The sequence below is a fragment of the Balaenoptera physalus genome, assembly GCF_965194825.1.
Source record: "Balaenoptera physalus genome assembly, chromosome: 14".
NCBI classification, from domain to species: Eukaryota; Metazoa; Chordata; class Mammalia; order Artiodactyla; family Balaenopteridae; genus Balaenoptera; species Balaenoptera physalus.
The window spans coordinates 98418934-98437357 of record NC_138893.1 but is presented as its reverse complement, the minus strand read 5'-3'; positions in this window follow the sequence as shown (position 1 = coordinate 98437357).

Below are 18424 nucleotides of genomic sequence, written 5' to 3'. Positions count from 1 at the left end.
GAGGGCATGTATTTCTTCCCAGCACCTTCAGGATTTATTCTTTGTAGTTTTTGCTGATGATTATTCTGAGTGGTGTGAGCTGATACCTCCTTGTGGTTGAATTTGCATGTGTCTCATAATGCATTGAAATTGAGCTTTAAGACATGTCCTTTTAATTTTTCCAGCTGTGATTAGAGCTTATGTCTTCAAAGTGATTTCTTAAAGTATGTGTCACCATTTGAAATATTTTGGCCATTATCTCCCTCAAGACATTTTGAGGGCAGGTTTCATTTACAGCCCTGCAGTACTTGTGCATATGAAGTGACCATTAGCTCAGGCTGTAAACCTGCTTTTGCAGGTAATGGCCAGAGAGCGGCAGCCTTTCTACATTCCCCTTGCTGGTACTAGGGAAACAGACCTACCAGCCAGTGGTGTTCTTCGGTTATAAATTAGAGTGCAATATGCCCGGATAAACCCACAGATGTTGATGTCTCCTTGCTTTTGTTTGTTTTTAAATTTAATTTATATTTATTATTAGAGTAATATTCCATTTTGTAAGTGGACCACTTCTTCTTGGTGCATTCCTCGGTTGATGGACATTTTCATTGCTTCCACGTGCTGGCTATGGTAAATCTTGCTGGCGTACAGGTTTGCCAGCCTGTGACTTTTTGATTCTCATTTTCTCAGGTGATAGGTCAAGCAGTGGTTGTGATTGATTGACTGGTAGCTCAATGTTTCCGTTTTCAAAGCACCTACACTGTGTTTTCATTAGTGGCTCTTTTCATGCCACCCCTTACAAAAGAGGGTACGCATTTCTCCACACTCCCTTCACCATTTATTTTTTGAAGCATTTTTCCTAATGGCCATTCTGACTGCTGTGAGCTGATAGGTTTTTGTATTATGGGTATGCATGTCATTAAATTTTTTAAAATTCGTCATATTCCTACCCCTTTTTCTTTTCTCTTAAAAGAAAAACCCGTGAGTACAATATAGCTCTTGAAATTGTCTTCTTCGAAGGTTGCCCTCTTGTGAAGTTTTTGGTCGATTTTTGACCCCAGAAATTTTCTGGAGGGCAAGTGTCATTTACAGAACGGCAAGTTGGTGAAAATTTAGTGACCTTTTGCAGTGGGTTCAAAGCTGCTGTTGTGGGAAACGGCCACAAGGAGGTAGCATTTCTCCATTCCCCAATCTGGGTACTAGGGCAGCAGAGCCTTTCTGGAAGTCATTGTCCTAGGTTGTAAATTAGAATGGAATTTGCCAGGAGAAATCCCCATAAGTTTATGTCTCATTACTTCTTCTTGGTTTTTAAAATTTTTTTAATCTGGGTAAAGTTTAGAATATTGTTTGTCCTAGGTGTACACAATCTGGTTCATTTGTACATTCTGTATGTCTATTAATGTACAGATCCTCTTCCCATGTAAAATACTACAGTGTTCCATCGACCTCCCTTGCTATATGTTCGGTGTTTTTGATACATGTATATAATATGTGTTTGTATATGTATAGTAACACTAATCTTCATTTCTCAATTTCCCCCCTCCTTTCCTTTCAGATGAGCATAGTTTGTTTTCTAAGCCTGTGAGTGTCTTTCTCTTTGGAAATATGTTCATCTGTGTCAGTTATTAGATAATGCCATAAGTGATAATATAGGATATAGGTGTTTTGCTGTCCGACCTACTTCATGTTTTGTGATTATCTCCAGGCTCATCTATGGTGCCTCAAAGAGCAGTGCTTCAATGTTTTCCATGGCTAATATTCCATTGTGTACACGGACCACTTCTTCTTGGTGCATTCCTCTGTTAATGGACATTTTCATTGCTTCCAAGTGTTGCCTATGGTAAATATTGCTGGAGTGCAGGATTGCCAGCCTGTGATTTTTGATTTTCATTTTCTCAGGTGATAGACCCAGCAGTGGGTATGATTGATTGACTGGTATGGTAGGTCAACGTTTACCTTTTCAAGGCACCTCAATTGTGCTTTCATTAGTGGCTCTTACCACATCCCCCTTAGAATCGAGGGTATGCATTTCTCCACAATCACGTCAGCATTTATTGTTTGCAGCATTTTTGTTGATGGCAGTTCTGACTGGTGTGAGCTGATAGGTTTTTGTAATTTGGGTTTACATGTCTGTAAAAATTCCTACAATTCATCATTTTTCCACACCTTTTTCTTTTCTGTTAAAAGAAAAAAGAAAAAAAGTGTGAGTATAATATACCTCTTCAAATTTTCTTTTTGGAAGGTTGCACTCTGGAATTTTTTGGTCGATTTTCGACCTCAGTATTTTTTGGGGGGCCGGTGTCATTTACAGACCTGCAATTGGTGAATATTTATTGGGTTTTTTTTTGCAGTGGGTTTAAAGCTGCTCTTGTGGGAAATGGCCACAAGGATTCAGCATTTCTCCATTCCCAAATCTGGGTACTAGTGCAGCAGAGCCGTTCTGGAAGTTCTTTGCCTAGGTTTTAAATTTTGATGGAATGTGCCAGGATAACCCCCCATAAGTTTATGTCTCATTACTCCTAGTTCGTTGTTTTAATTTTTTCAATTGGGATAATGGTTAGAATGTTGCTCGTCCAAGGTGTACACACTCTGGTTTATCTACATATTCTATGTAACTATTTATGTAGAGATCCTCTTCCCGTGTAAATTATTACAGAGTGTTCCGTAAACCTTTGCTATATGGTCTGTCTTTTTGATATATGTATATAATATGTATTTGTATACATATGGTAACGCTAATCTTCATTTATCCACTCCCCCCACCTTTCCTTTTAGATAAGCATAGTTTTTTTTAATAAGTCTGTGATTGACTTTCTCTGTGGAAATATGTTCTTTGTGTCAGTTATTAGATAACGCCTATAAGTGATATCATAGGATATAGGACTTTTGCTTTCCGACTTACCTCATGTTCTGTGATTATCTCCAAGATCATCTATGGTGCCTCAAAGAGCACTGTTTCATTGTTTTCCATGGCTAGTATTCATTGTGTACATGGACCACTTCTTCTTTATCCTTTCATCTGTTGATGGACATTTTACTTGCTTCACTGTCTTGTCTATTGTGAATCAGGCTGCAGTGCAGCTTTTGCAGCCCGGGTCTTCTTCATTCTGGTCTTCTCAGGTGAGAGGCCCATTGGTGCGCCTGCTGGATTGAATGGTACCTCAATTTTTCCTTTTAAACGCAGCTCCTTTCTGTTCTCATTATTAGCTTTTAACCCTCTTACATCTCACCAGCAGCTAGAGGGTACACAGTTCTCTAAAACCCCTTCAGCATTTATTATTTGTAGACTTTTTGCAAATGGTCAGTCGACTGGTGTGAGTTGAAAAGTTTTTGTAGATTAGATTGCATGAGTCTAATTCTTCCTGAGGCTGAGCTTTTATCCGTTTTCGTTACTTTAAAAAGAGAGTGAGTAAAACTTCCCTCTTCATACTATCTTCGTGACCATTTTGCCTGTTTTGAATTCTTTTATCCATTCTCTACCTCAGCACAATTTTGAGGGCAGGCGTCCTTTACAGCCTTGAGTCCTTGTGAATGGTAAGTGACCATTAGCTGTGGGTTAAAAGCTGCTCTTGCGGTAATCGGCCACAAGTCGGCAGCATTTCTCCTTTACCAAATCTGGTTACTAGGGCAACAGAGCCTTACTGGAAGTGGTGTTCTAGGTTGTAAATTAGAATGGAATGTGCGAGGAAAAAGCCCTTTAAGTTTATGTCTCATTAATTCTTGTTGGTATTTTTAACTTAATTTTTATTTTTTATCACAGCAAACTTGATTACAATGTTTTGTTTGTTCTAGGTGTGCAAGATGTGGTTCTTTCACACATATACATATATCTATTCTTCTTCGGATCCTTTTCCCATGTAGGTTATTGCACAATGTTGAGTAGTCTTCCCTTGGTATTGCGTAGGTCTTTGGTGATTATATATTTCACATGTGTTTGTATGTCTCTGTTAACCTCAATATGGTAATGTATCCCATCCTCACACCTTTCCATTTGGTGAACCATAAGTTTTTTAAATGAATCTATGATAGCGTTTGTCTGTGGAAATATCTTTGTTTGTATCATTTTTTAGGTAACCCCTATATGTGATATGATAGGAAATGTGTCTTTCGCTTTCTCACTTACTCCAAGTTGCGTGACTACTTCTAGACTCATCTATGGTGCTGCAAATGGCATTGTTTCATTTTTTCACTAGCTCATATTCCATCTATACAGGTAGCAGTGCTTCTTTGTCCACCCATCTGTCAGTGGACTTTTTGGTTACTTCCATATCTTGGCCATTGTAATACTATGCAATGCAGATTTGCGTGGCTGTGTCCTTCCAATTCTGTCTTCTTAGTTTATAGGTCCAGGAATAGGTCTGCTGGATCATATGGTAGCTCAATGTTTACCTTTTAAAGGCACCTCTGTTCTGTTCTCCTTTGTGGCTCTTTCCAGGTTACGTCCCACTTAAAGTGGAGGGCATGTATTTCTTCCCAGCACCTTCAGGATTTATTCTTTGTAGTTTTTGCTGAAGGTTATTCTGAGTGGTGTGAGCTGATACCTCTTTGTGGTTGAATTTGCATGTGTCTCATAATGCGTTGAAATTGAGCTTTAAGACATGTCCTTTTTATTTTTCCAGCTGTGATTAGAGCTTATTTCTTCAAAGTGTTTTCTTAAAGTATGTGTCACCATTTGAAATATTTTGGCCGTTATCTCCCTCAAGAGATTTTGAGGGCAGGTTTCATTTACAGCCCTGCAGTACTTGTTCATATGAAGTGAGCATTGGCTCAGGTTTTAAACCTGCTTTTGCAGGTAACTTCCAGAGAGCAGCAGCCTTTCTACGTTCCCCTTGCTGGTACTAGGGAAACAGACCTACCGGCCAGTGGTGTTCTTCGGTTATATATTAGAATGCTATGTGCCCAGATAAACCCACAAATGTTGATGTCTCCTTGCTATTGTTTGTTTTTAAATTTAATTTATATTTATTATTAGAGTAATATTCCATTGTGTACGTGGACCACTTCTTGGTGCATTCCTCGGTTGATGGACATTTTCATTGCTTCCAAATGCTGGCTATGGTAAATCTTGCTGGCGTACAGGTTTGCCAGCCTGTGACTTTTTGATTCTCATTTTCTCAGGTGATAGGCCAAGCAGTGGTTGTGATTGATTGACTGGTAGCTCAATGTTTCCCTTTTCGAAGCGCCTACATTGTGTTTTCATTAGTGGCTCTTTACATGCCCCCCTTACAACTGAGGGTACGCATTTCTCCACACTCCCTTCACCTTTTATTTTTTGCAGCATTTTTCCTAATGGCCATTCTGACTGCTGTGAGCTGATAGGTTTTTGTAATATGGGTATGCATGTCATTAAAATTTTTTAAATTCGTCATATTCCTACGCCTTTCGCTTTTCTCTTAAAAGAAAAACCCGTGAGTACAATATAGCTCTTGAAATTGTCTTCTTCGAAGGTTGCCCTCTTCTGAAGTTTTTGGTCGATTTTTGACCCCAGAAATTTTCTGGAGGGCAAGTGTCATTTACAGAACTGCAAGTTGGTGAAAATTTAGTGACCTTTTGCAGTGGGTTCAAAGCTGCTGTTGTGGGAAACGGCCACAAGGAGGTAGCATTTCTCCATTCCCCAATCTGGGTACTAGGGCAGCAGAGCCTTTCTGGAAGTCATTGTCCTAGGTTGTAAATTAGAATGGAATTTGCCAGGAGAAATCCCCATAAGTTTATGTCTCATTACTTCTTCTTGGTTTTTAAATTTTTTTTAATCTGGGTAAAGTTTAGAATATTGTTTGTCCTAGGTGTACACAATCTGTTTCATTTGTACATTATGTATGTCTGTTAATGTACAGATCCTCTTCCCATGTAAAACATTACAGTGTTCCGTCGACCTCCCTTGCTATATGTTCGGTGTTTTTGATACATGTATATAATATGTATTTGTATATGTATAGTAACACTAATCTTCATTTCTCAATTTCCCCCCTCCTTTCCTTTCAGATGAGCATAGTTTGTTTTCTAAGCCTGTGAGTGTCTTTCTCTTTGGAAATATGTTCATCTGTGTCAGTTATTAGATAATGCCATAAGTGATAATATAGGATATAGGTGTTTTGCTGTCCGACCTACTTCATGTTTTGTGATTATCTCCAGGCTCATCTATGGTGCCTCAAAGAGCAGTGCTTCAATGTTTTCCATGGCTAATATTCCATTGTGTACATGGACCACTTCTTCTTGGTGCATTCCTCTGTTGATGGACATTTTCGTTGCTTCCAAGTGTTGCCTATGGTAAATATTGCTGGAGTGCAGGATTGCCAGCCTGTGATTTTTGATTTTCATTTTCTCAGGTGATAGACTCAGCAGTGGGTATGATTGATTGACTGGTATGGTAGGTCAACGTTTACCTTTTCAATGCACCTCAATTTTTCTTTCATTAGTGGCTCTTACCACGTCCCCCTTAGAATCGAGGGTACGCATTTCTCCACAATCACGTCAGCATTTATTGTTTGCAGCATTTTTGTTGATGGCCGTTCTGACTGGTGTGAGCTGATAGGTTTTTGTAATTTATGTTTACATGTCTGTAAAAATTCCTACAATTCAGCATTTTTCCACGCCTTTTTGTTTTCTATTAAAAGAAAAAAGAAAAAAAGTGTGACTATAATATACCTCTTCAAATTTTCTTTTTGGAAGGTTTCACTCTGGAAATTTTTGGTCGAATTTCGACCTCAGTATCTTTTGGAGGGCCGGTGTCATTTACAGAACTGCAATTGGTGAATATTTAGTGACCTTTTGCAGTGGGTTTAAAGCTGCTGTTGTGGGAAATGGCCACAAGGATGCAGCATTTCTCCATTCCCAAATCTGGGTACTAGTGCAGCAGAGCCGTTCTGGAAGTTCTTTGCCTAGGTTTTAAATTTTGATGGAATGTGCCAGGATAACCCCCCATAAGTTTATGTCTCATTACTCCTAGTTCGTTGTTTTAATTTTTTCAATTGGGGTAATGGTTAGAATGTTGCTCGTCCAAGGTGTACACACTCTGGTTTATCTACATATTCTATGTAACTATTTATGTAGAGATCCTCTTCCCGTGTAAATTATTACAGAGTGTTCCGTAAACCTTTGCTATATGGTCTGTCTTTTTGATATATGTATATAATATGTATTTGTATACATATGGTAAAGCTAATCTTCATTTATCCACTCCCCCCACCTTTCCTTTTAGATAAGCATAGTTTTTTTTAATAAGTCTGTGATTGACTTTCTCTGTGGAAATATGTTCATTTGTGTCAGTTATTAGATAACGCCTATAAGTGATATCATAGGATATAGGACTTTTGCTTTCCGACTTACCTCATGTTCTGTGATTATCTCCAAGATCATCTATGGTGACTCAAAGAGCACTGTTTCATTGTTTTCCATGGCTAGTATTCATTGTGTACATGGACCACTTCTTCTTTATCCTTTCATCTGCTGATGGACATTTTGGTTGCTTCACTTTCTTGTGTATTGTGAATCAGGCTGCAGTGCAGCTTTTGCAGCCCGGGTCTTCTTCATTCTGGTCTTCTCAGGTGAGAGGACCATTGGTGCGCCTGCTGGATTGAATGGTACCTCAATTTTTCCTTTTAAACGCAGCTCCTTTCTGTTCTCATTATTAACGGTTAACCGTCTTACATCTCACCATCAGCTAGAGGGTACACAGTTCTCTAAAACCACTTCAGCATTTATTGTTTGTAGTCCTTTTGCCAATGGTCAGTCGACTGGTGTGAGTTGAAAACTTTTTGTAGATTAGATTGCATGAGTCTATTACTTCCTGAGGTTGAGCTTTTATCCATTTTCCTTTCTTTAAAAAGAGAGTGAAAAACAACTAAAAAATAAAAAAATAAAGAGAGTGAGTAAAACTTGCCTCTTCATACTATGTTCTTGAAAATTCTGCCTGTTTTGAATTTTTTTTATCCATTCCCTACCTCAGCCAATTTTGGGGGCAGGTGTCCTTTAGAGCCCTGAGTCCTTGTGAATGGTAAGTGACCATTAGCTGTGGGTTAAAAGCTGCTCTTGCGGGAATCGGCCACAAGGCGGCAGTATTTCTGCTTTACCAAATCTGGTTACTAGGGCAACAGAGCCTTACTGGAAGTGGTGTTCTAGGTTGTAAATTAGAATGGAATGTGCGAGGAAAAAGCCCTTTAAGTGTATGTCTCCTTACTTCTTGTTGGTATTTTTAACTTAAATTTTATTTTTTATCACAGCAAACTTGATTACAATGTTTTGTTTGTTCAAGGTGTGCAAGATGTGGTTCTTTCACACATATACATATATCTATTCTTCTTTGGAGCCTTTTCCCATGTAGGTTATGACACAGTGTTGAGTAGTCTTCTCTTGGTATTGCGTAGGTCTTTGGTGATTATATATTTCACATGTGTTTGTATGTCTCTGTTAACCTCAATATGGTAATGTATCCAATCCTCACACCTTTCCATTTGGTGAACCGTAAGTTTGTTTAATGAATCTATGATAGTGTTTGTCTGTGGAAATATCTTTGTTTGTATCATTTTTTAGGTAACCCCTATATGTGATATGATAGGATATGTGTCTTTCGCTTTCTCACTTACTCCAAGTTGCGTGATTACTTCTAGACTCATCTATGGTGCTTCAAATGGCATTGTTTCATTTTTTCACTAGCTCATATTCCATCTGTACAGGTAGCAGTTCTTCTTTGTCCACGCATCTGTCGGTGGACTTTTTGGTTACTTCCATATCTTGGCTATTGTAATACTATGGAATGCAGATTTGCGTGGCTGTGTCCTTCCAATTCTGTCTTCTTAGTTTATAGGTCCAGGAATAGGTCTGCTGGATCATATGGTAGCTCAATGTTTACCTTTTAAAGGCACCTGTATTCTGTTCTCCTTAGTGGCCCTTTCCAGGTTACGTCCCACTTAAAGTGGAGGGTATGTATTTCTTCCCAGCACCTTCAGCATTTATTCTTTGTAGTTTTTGCTGAGGGTTATTCTGAGTGGTGTGAGCTGATACCTCTTTGTGGTTGAATTTGCATGTGTCTCATAATGCGTTGAAATTGAGCTTTAAGACATGTCCTTTTTATTTTTCCAGCTGTGATTAGAGCTTATTTCTTCAAAGTGTTTTCTTAAAGTATGTGTCACCTTTTGAAATATTTTGGCCATTATCTCCCTCAAGACATTTTGAGGGCAGGTTTCATTTACAGCCCTGCAGTACTTGTTCATATGAAGTGACCATTAGCTCAGGCTTTAAACCTGCTTTTGCAGGTATCGGCCAAAGTGCGGCAGCCTTTCTACGTTCCCCTTGCTGGTACTAGGGAAACAGACCTACCGTCCAGTGGTGTTCTTCGGTTATAAATTAGAGTGAATGTGCCCGGATAAAACCACAAATGTTGATGTCTCCTTGCTTTTGTTTGTTTTTAAATTTAATTTATATTTATTATTATAGTAATATACCATTGTGTACGTAGACCACTTCTTCTTGGTGCATTCCTCAGTTGATGGACATTTTCATTGCTTCCAAGTGCTGGCTATAGTAAATCTTGCTGGCGTACAGGTTTGCCAGCCTGTGACTTTTTGATTCTCATTTTGTCAGGTGATAGTCCAAGAAGTGATTGTGATTGATTGACTGGTATCACAATGTTTCCCTTTTCAAAGCACCTACATTGTGTTTTCATTAGTGGCTCTTTACATGCCACCCCTTACAACCGAGGGTACGCATTTCTCCACACTCCCTTCACCGTTTATTTTTTGCAGCATTTTTCCTAATAGCCATTCTGACTGCTGTGAGCTGATAGGTTTTTGTAATATGGGTATGCATGTCATTAAAATTTTTAAAATTCATCATATTCCTACGCCTTTTTCTTTTCTTTTAAAAGAAAAAACCGTGAGTACAATATAGCTCTTGAAATTGTCTTCTTCGAAGGTTGCCCTCTTCTGAAGATTTTGGTCGATTTTTGACCCCAGAAATTTTCTGGAGGGCAGTTGCCATTTACAGAACTGCAAGTTGGTGAAAATTTACTGACCTTTGGCAGTGGGTTCAAAGCTGCTGTTGTGGGAAACGGCCACAAGGAGGTAGCATTTCTCCATTCCCCAATCTGGGTACTAGGGCAGCAGAGCCTTTCTGGAAGTCATTGTCCTAGGTTGTAAATTAGAATGGAATTTTCCAGGAGAAATCCCCATAAGTTTATGTCTCATTACTTCTTCTTGGTTTTTAAAATTTTTTTAATCTGGGTAAAGTTTAGAATATTGTTTGTCCTAGGTGTACACAATCTGGTTCATTTGTACATTATGTATGTCTATTAATGTACAGATCCTCTTCCCATGTAAAATATTACAGTGTTCCGTCGACCTCCCTTGCTATATGTTCAGTCTTTTTGATACATGTATATAATATGTATTTGTATATGTATAGTAACACTAATCTTCATTTCTCAATTTCCCCCCTCCTTTCCTTTCAGATGAGCATAGTTTGTTTTCTAAGCCTGTGAGTGTCTTTCTCTTTGGAAATATGTTCATCTGTGTCAGTTATTAGATAATGCCATAAGTGATAATATAGGATATAGCTCTTTTGCTTTCCGACCTACTTCATGTTTTGTGATTATCTCCAGGCTCATCTATGGTGCCTCAAAGAGCAGTGCTTCAATGTTTTCCATGGCTAGTATTCCATTGTGTACGTGGACCACTTCTTCTTGGTGCATTCCTCTGTTGATGGACATTTTCGTTGCTTCCAAATGTTGCCTATGGTAAATATTGCTGGAGTGCAGGATTGCCAGCCTGTGATTTTTGATTTTCATTTTCTCAGGTGATAGACCCAGCAGTGGGTATGATTGATTGACTGGTATGGTAGCTCGACGTTGACCTTTTCAAGGCAACTCAATTGTGCTTTCATTAGTGGCTCTTACCACGTCCCCCTTAGAATCGAGGATACGCATTTCTCCACAATCACGTCAGCATTTATTGTTTGCAGCATTTTTGTTGATGGCCATTCTGACTGGAGTGAGCTGATAGGTTTTTGTAATTTGGGTTTACATGTCTGTAAAAATTCGTACAATTCATTATTTCTCCACGGCTTTTTCTTTTCTGTTAAAAGAAAAAAGCAAAAAATGGGACTATAATATACCTCTTCAAATTTTCTTTTTTGAAGATTGCACTCTAGAATGTTTTGGTCGAATTTCGACCTCAGTATTTTTTGGAGGGCACGTTTCATTTACAGAACTGGAATTGGTGAATATTTAGTGACCTTTTGCAGTGGGTTTAAAGCTGCTGTTGTGGGAAATGGCCACAAGGATGCAGCATTTCTACATTACAAAATCTGGGCAATAGGATATCAGAGCTGTTTTGGAAGTCGTTTGCCTAGGTTATAAATTTGAATGGAATGTGCCAGGAAAACCCCCCATAAGTTTATGTCTCATTACTCCTAGTTCGTTGTTTTAATTTTTTCAATTGGGGTAATGGTTAGAATGTTGCTTGTGCAAGGTGTACACACTCTGGTTCATCTTCATATTCTATATACCTATTTATGTAGAGATCCTCTTCCCGTGTAAATTATTACAGAGTGTTTCGTAAACCTACCTTGCTATATGGTCGGTCTCTTTGATATATGTATATAATATGTATTTGTATACATATGGTAATGCTAATCTTCATTTATCCATTCCCCCCACCTTTCCTTTTAGATAAGCATAGTTTTTTTTAATAAGTTTGTGATTGACTTTCTCTGTGGAAATATGTTCATTTGTGTCAGTTATTAGATAACGCCTATAAGTGATATCATAGGATATAGGACTTTTGCTTTCCGACTTACCTCATGTTCTGTGATTATCTCCAAGATCATCTCTGGTGCCTCAAAGAGCAGTGTTTCATTGTTTTCCATGTCTAGTATTCATTGTGTACACGGACCACTTCTTCTTTATCCTTTCATCTGTTGATGGACATTTTGGTTGCTTCACTGTCTTGTACATTGTGAATCAGGCTGCAGTACAGCTTTTGCAGCCCGGGTCTTCTTCATTCTGGTCTTCTCAGGTGAGAGGCCCATTGGTTCACCTGCTGGATTGAATGGTACCTCAATATTTCCTTTTAAACGCAGCTCCTTTCTGTTCTCATTATTAGCGTTTAACCCTTTTACATCTCACCAGCAGCTAGAGGGCATACAGTTCTCTAAAACCTCTTCAGCATTTATTGCTTGTAGACTTTTTGCCAATGGTCAGTCGACTGGTGTGAGTTGAAAAGTTTTAGTAGATTAGATTGCATGAGTCTAACACTTCCTGAGGTTGAGCTTTAACCATTTTCCTTTCTTTAAAAAGAGAGTGAGTAAAACTTGCCTCTTCATACTATGTTCTTGAAAATTCTGCCTGTTTTGAATTTTTTTTATCCATTCCCTACCTCAGCCAATTTTGGGGGCAGGTGTCCTTTAGAGCCCTGAGTCCTTGTGAATGGTAAGTGACCATTAGCTGTGGGTTAAAAGCTGCTCTTGCGGGAATCGGCCACAAGGCGGCAGCATTTCTGCTTTACCAAATCTGGTTACTAGGGCAACAGAGCCTTACTGGAAGTGGTGTTCTAGGTTGTAAATTAGAATGGAATGTGCGAGGAAAAAGCCCTTTAAGTGTATGTCTCCTTACTTCTTGTTGGTATTTTTAACTTAAATTTTATTTTTTATCACAGCAAACTTGATTACAATGTTTTGTTTGTTCTAGGTGTGCAAGATGTGGTTCTTTCACACATATACATATATCTATTCTTCTTTGGAGCCTTTTCCCATGTAGGTTATGACACAGTGTTGAGTAGTCTTCTCTTGGTATTGCGTAGGTCTTTGGTGATTATATATTTCACATGTGTTTGTATGTCTCTGTTAACCTCAATATGGTAATGTATCCAATCCTCACACCTTTCCATTTGGTGAACCGTAAGTTTTTTTAATGAATCTATGATAGTGTTTGTCTGTGGAAATATCTTTGTTTGTATCATTTTTTAGGTAACCCCTATATGTGATATGATAGGATATGTGTCTTTCGCTTTCTCACTTACTCCAAGTTGCGTGATTACTTCTAGACTCATCTATGGTGCTTCAAATGGCATTGTTTCATTTTTTCACTAGCTCATATTCCATCTGTACAGGTAGCAGTTCTTCTTTGTCCACGCATCTGTCGGTGGACTTTTTGGTTACTTCCATATCTTGGCTATTGTAATACTATGGAATGCAGATTTGCGTGGCTGTGTCCTTCCAATTCTGTCTTCTTAGTTTATAGGTCCAGGAATAGGTCTGCTGGATCATATGGTAGCTCAATGTTTACCTTTTAAAGGTACCTCTGTTCTGTTCTCCTTAGTGGCTCTTTCCAGGTTACGTCCCACTTAAAGTGCAGGGCATGTATTTCTTCCCAGCACCTTCAGGATTTATTCTTTGTAGTTTTTGCTGATGATTATTCTGAGTGGTGTGAGCTGATACCTCTTTGTGTTTGAATTTGCATGTGTTTCATAATGCATTGAAATTGAGCTTTAAGACATGTCCTTTTTATTTTTCCAGCTGTGATTAGAGCTTATTTCTTCAAAGTGTTTTCTTAAAGTATGTGTCACCATTTGAAATATTTTGGCCATTATCTCCTTCAAGACATTTTGAGGGTAGGTTTCATTTACAGCCCTGCAGTACTTGTTCATATGAAGTGACCATTAGCTCAGGCTTTAAACCTGCGTTTGCAGGTAACGGCCAGAGAGCGGCAGCCTTTCTACATTCCCCTTGCTGGTACTAGGGAAACAGACCTACCGGCCAGTGGTGTTCTTCGGTTATAAATTAGACTGCAATGTGCCCGGATAAACCCACAAATGTTGATGTCTCCTTGCTTTTGTTTGTTTTTAAATTTAATTTATATTTATTATTAGAGTAATATTCCATTGTGTACATGGACCATTTCTTCTTGGTGCATTCCTCGGTTGATGGACATTTTCATTGCTTCCAAGTGCTGGCTATGGTAAATTTTGCTGGCGTACAGGTTTGCCAGCCTGTGACTTTTTGTTTCTCATTTTCTCAGGTGATAGGCCAAGCAGTGGTTGTGATTAATTGACTGGTAGCTCAATGTTTCCCTTTTCAAAGCACCTACACTGTGTTTTCATTAGTGGCTCTTTACATGCCCCCCCTTAAAACCGAGGGTACGCATTTCTCCACACTCCCTTCACCGTTTATTTTTTGCAGCATTTTTCCTAATGGCCATTCTGACTGCTGTGAGCTGATAGGTTTTGGTAATATGGGTATGCATGTCATTAAAATTTTTTAAATTCGTCATATTCCTGCCCCTTTTTCTTTTCTCTTAAAATAAAACCCCGTGAGTACTATATATCTCTTGAAATTGTCTTCTTCGAAGGTTGCCCTCTTGTGAAGTTTTTGGTCGATTTTTGATCCCAAAAATTTTCTGGAGGGCAGGTGTCATTTACAGAACTGCAAGTTGGTGAAAATTTAGTGACCTTTTGCAGTGGGTTCAAAGCTGCTGTTATGAGAAACGGCCACAAGGAGGTAGCATTTCTCCATTCTCCAATCTGGGTACTAGGGCAGCAGAGCCTTTCTGGAAGACATTGTCCTAGGTTGTAAATTAGAATGGAATGTGTAAGGAGAAATCCCCATAAGTTTATGTCTCATTACTTCTTTTTGGTTTTTAAAATTTTTTAATCTGTGTAATGTTTAGAATATTGTTTGTCCTAGGTGTACACAATCTGGTTCATTTGTACATTATGTATGTCTATTAATGTACAGATCCTCTTCCCATGGAAAATATGACAGTGTTCCGTCGACCTCTCTTGCTATATGTTCGGTCTTTTTGATACATGTATATAATATGTATTTGTATATGTAGAGTAACACTAATCTTCATTTCTCAATTTCCCCCCTCCTTTCCTTTCAGATGAGCATAGTTTGTTTTCTAAGCCTGTGAGTGTCTTTCTCTTTGGAAATATGTTCATCTGTGTCAGTTATTAGATAATGCCATAAGTGATAATATAGGATATAGCTCTTTTGCTTTCCTACCTACTTCATGTTTTGTGATTATCTCCAGGCTCATCTATGGTGCCTCAAAGAGCAGTGCTTCAATGTTTTCCATGGCTAATATTCCATTGTGTACTTGGACCACTTCTTCTAGGTTCATTCCTCTGTTGATGGACATTTTCGTTGCTTCCAAGTGTTGCCTATGGTAAATATTGCTGGAGTGCAGGATTGCCAGCCTGTGATTTTTGTTTTCATTTTCTCAGGTGATAGACCCAGCAGTGGGTATGATTGATTGACTGGTATCGTAGCTCAACGTTTACCTTTTCAAGGCACCTCAATTGTGCTTTCATTAGTGGCTCTTACCACGTGCCCCTTAGAATCAAGGATACGCATTTCTCCACAATCACGTCAGCATTTATTGTTTGCAGCATTTTTGTTGATGGCCATTCTGACTGGAGTGAGCTGATAGGTTTTTGTATTTTGGGTTTACATGTCTGTAAAAATTCCTACAATTCATTATTTCTCCACGGCTTTTTCTTTTCTGTTAAAAGATAAAGCAAAAAATGTGAGTGTAATATACCTCTTCAAATTTTCTTTTTTGAAGGTTGCACTCTAGAATTTTTTGGTCGAATTTCGACCTCAGTATTTTTTGGAGGGCACGTGTCATTTACAGAACTGCAATTGGTGAATATTTAGTGAACTTTTGCAGTGGGTTTAAAGCTGCTGTTGTGGGAAATGGTCACAAGGATGAAGCATTTCTCCATTACAAATCTGGGCAATAGGGCATCAAAGCTGTTTTGGAAGTCGTTTGCCTAGGTTGTAAATTTGAATGGAATGTGCCAGGAAAACCGCCCATAAGTTTATGTCTCATTACTCCTAGTTCGTTGTTTTAATTTTTTCAATTGGTGTAATGGTTAGAATGTTGCTTGTGCAAGGTGTACACACTCTGGTTCATCTTCATATTCTATATACCTATTTATGTAGAGATCCTCTTCCCGTGTAAATTATTACAGAGTGTTTCGTAAACCTTCCTTGCTATATGGTCGGTCTCTTTGATATATGTATATAATATGTATTTGTATACATATGGTAATGCTAATCTTCATTTATCCATTCCCCCCACCTTTCCTTTTAGATAAGCATAGTTTTTTTTAATAAGTTTGTGATTGACTTTCTCTGTGGAAATATGTTCATTTGTGTCAGTTATTAGATAACGCCTATAAGTGATATCATAGGATATAGGACTTTTGCTTTCCGACTTACCTCATGTTCTGTGATTATCTCCAAGATCATCTATGGTGCTTCAAAGAGCAGTGTTTCATTGTTTTCCATGGCTAGTATTCATTGTGTACACGGACCACTTCTTCTTTATCCTTTCATCTGTTGATGGACATTTTGGTTGCTTCACTGTCTTGTACATTGTGAATAAGGCTGCAGTACAGCTTTTGCAGCCCGGGTCTTCTTCATTCTGGTCTTCTCAGGTGAGAGGCCCATTGGTTCACCTGCTGGATTGAATGGTACCTCAATATTTCCTTTTAAACGCAGCTCCTTTCTGTTCTCATTATTAGCGTTTAACCCTTTTACATCTCACCAGCAGCTAGAGGGCATACAGTTCTCTAAAACCTCTTCAGCATTTATTGCTTGTAGACTTTTTGCCAATGGTCAGTCGAGTGGTGTGAGTTGAAAAGTTTTAGTAGATTAGATTGCATGAGTCTAACACTTCCTGAGGTTGAGTTTTAACCACTTTCCTTTCTTTAGAAAGAGAGTGAGTAAAACTTGCCTCTTCATACTATGTTCTTGAAAATTCTGCCTGTTTTGAATTTTTTTTATCCATTTCCTACCTCAGCCAATTTTGGGGGCAGGTGTCCTTTAGAGCCCTGAGTCCTTGTGAATGGTAAGTGACCATTAGCTGTGGGTTAAAAGCTGCTCTTGCGGGAATCGGCCACAAGGCGGCAGCATTTCTGCTTTACCAAATCTGGTTACTAGGGCAACAGAGCCTTACTGGAAGTGGTGTTCTAGGTTGTAAATTAGAATGGAATGTGCGAGGAAAAAGCCCTTTAAGTGTATGTCTCCTTACTTCTTGTTGTTATTTTTAACTTTATTTTTATTTTTTATCACAGCAAACTTGATTACAATGTTTTGTTTGTTCTAGGTGTGCAAGATGTGGTTCTTTCACACATATACATATATCCTTTCTTCTTTGGAACCTTTTCCCATGTAGGTTATGACACAGTGTTGAGTAGTCTTCTCTTGGTGTTGCGTAGGTCTTTGGTGAATATATATTTCACATGTGTTTCTATCTCTCTGTTAACCTCAATATGGTAATGTATCCAATCCTCACACCTTTCTATTTGGTGAACCATAAGATTTATTTATTTATTTATTTTTATTTTATTTATTTTTTTTTTATTTGTTAACATTCTGATTTTTTTTAAGAAATTCACGTTCTTTTATTTATTTATTTATTTATTTATGACTGTGTTGGGTGTTCGTTTCTGTGCGAGGGCATTCTCTAGTTGTGGCAAGTGGGGACCACTCTTCATCACAGTGCGCGGGCCTCTCACCATCATGGCCTCTCTTGTTGTGGAGCACAGGCTCCAGACGCGCAGGCTCAGTAATTGTGGCTCACGGGCCCTGTTGCTCCTCGGCATATGGGATCGTCCCAGACCAGGGCTCGAACCCGTGTCCCCTGCATTGGCAGGCAGATTCTCAACCACTGCGCCACCAGGGAAGCCCCAAGATTTTTAATGAATCTATGATAGTGTTTCTCTGTGGAAATATCTTTGTTTGTATCATTTTTTAGGTAACCCCTATATGTGATATGATAGGATATGTGGTTTTCGCTTTCTCACTTACTCCAAGTTGTGTGATTACTTCTATACTCATCTATGGTTCTGCAAATGACATTGTTTCATTTTTTCACTAGCTCATATTCCATCTGTACAGATAGCAGTTCTTCTTTGTCCACCCATCTGTTGGTGGACTTTTTGGTTACTTCCATATCTTGGCTATTGTAATAATATGCAATACAGATTTGCGTGCCTGTGTTCTTCCAATTTTGCCTTCTTAGGTTATAGGTCCAGGAATAGGTCTGCTGGATCATATGGTAGCTCAATGTTTACCTTTTAAAGGCACCTGTATTCTGTTCTCCTTAGTGGCCCTTTCCAGGTTACGTCCCACTTAAAGTGGAGGGTATGTATTTCTTCCCAGCACCTTCAGCATTTATTCTTTGTAGTTTTTGCTGAGGGTTATTCTGAGTGGTGTGAGCTGATACCTCTTTGTGGTTGAATTTGCATGTGTCTCATAATGCGTTGAAATTGAGCTTTAAGACATGTCCTTTTTATTTTTCCAGCTGTGATTAGAGCTTATTTCTTCAAAGTGTTTTCTTAAAGTATGTGTCACCTTTTGAAATATTTTGGCCATTATCTCCCTCAAGACATTTTGAGGGCAGGTTTCATTTACAGCCCTGCAGTACTTGTTCATATGAAGTGACCAT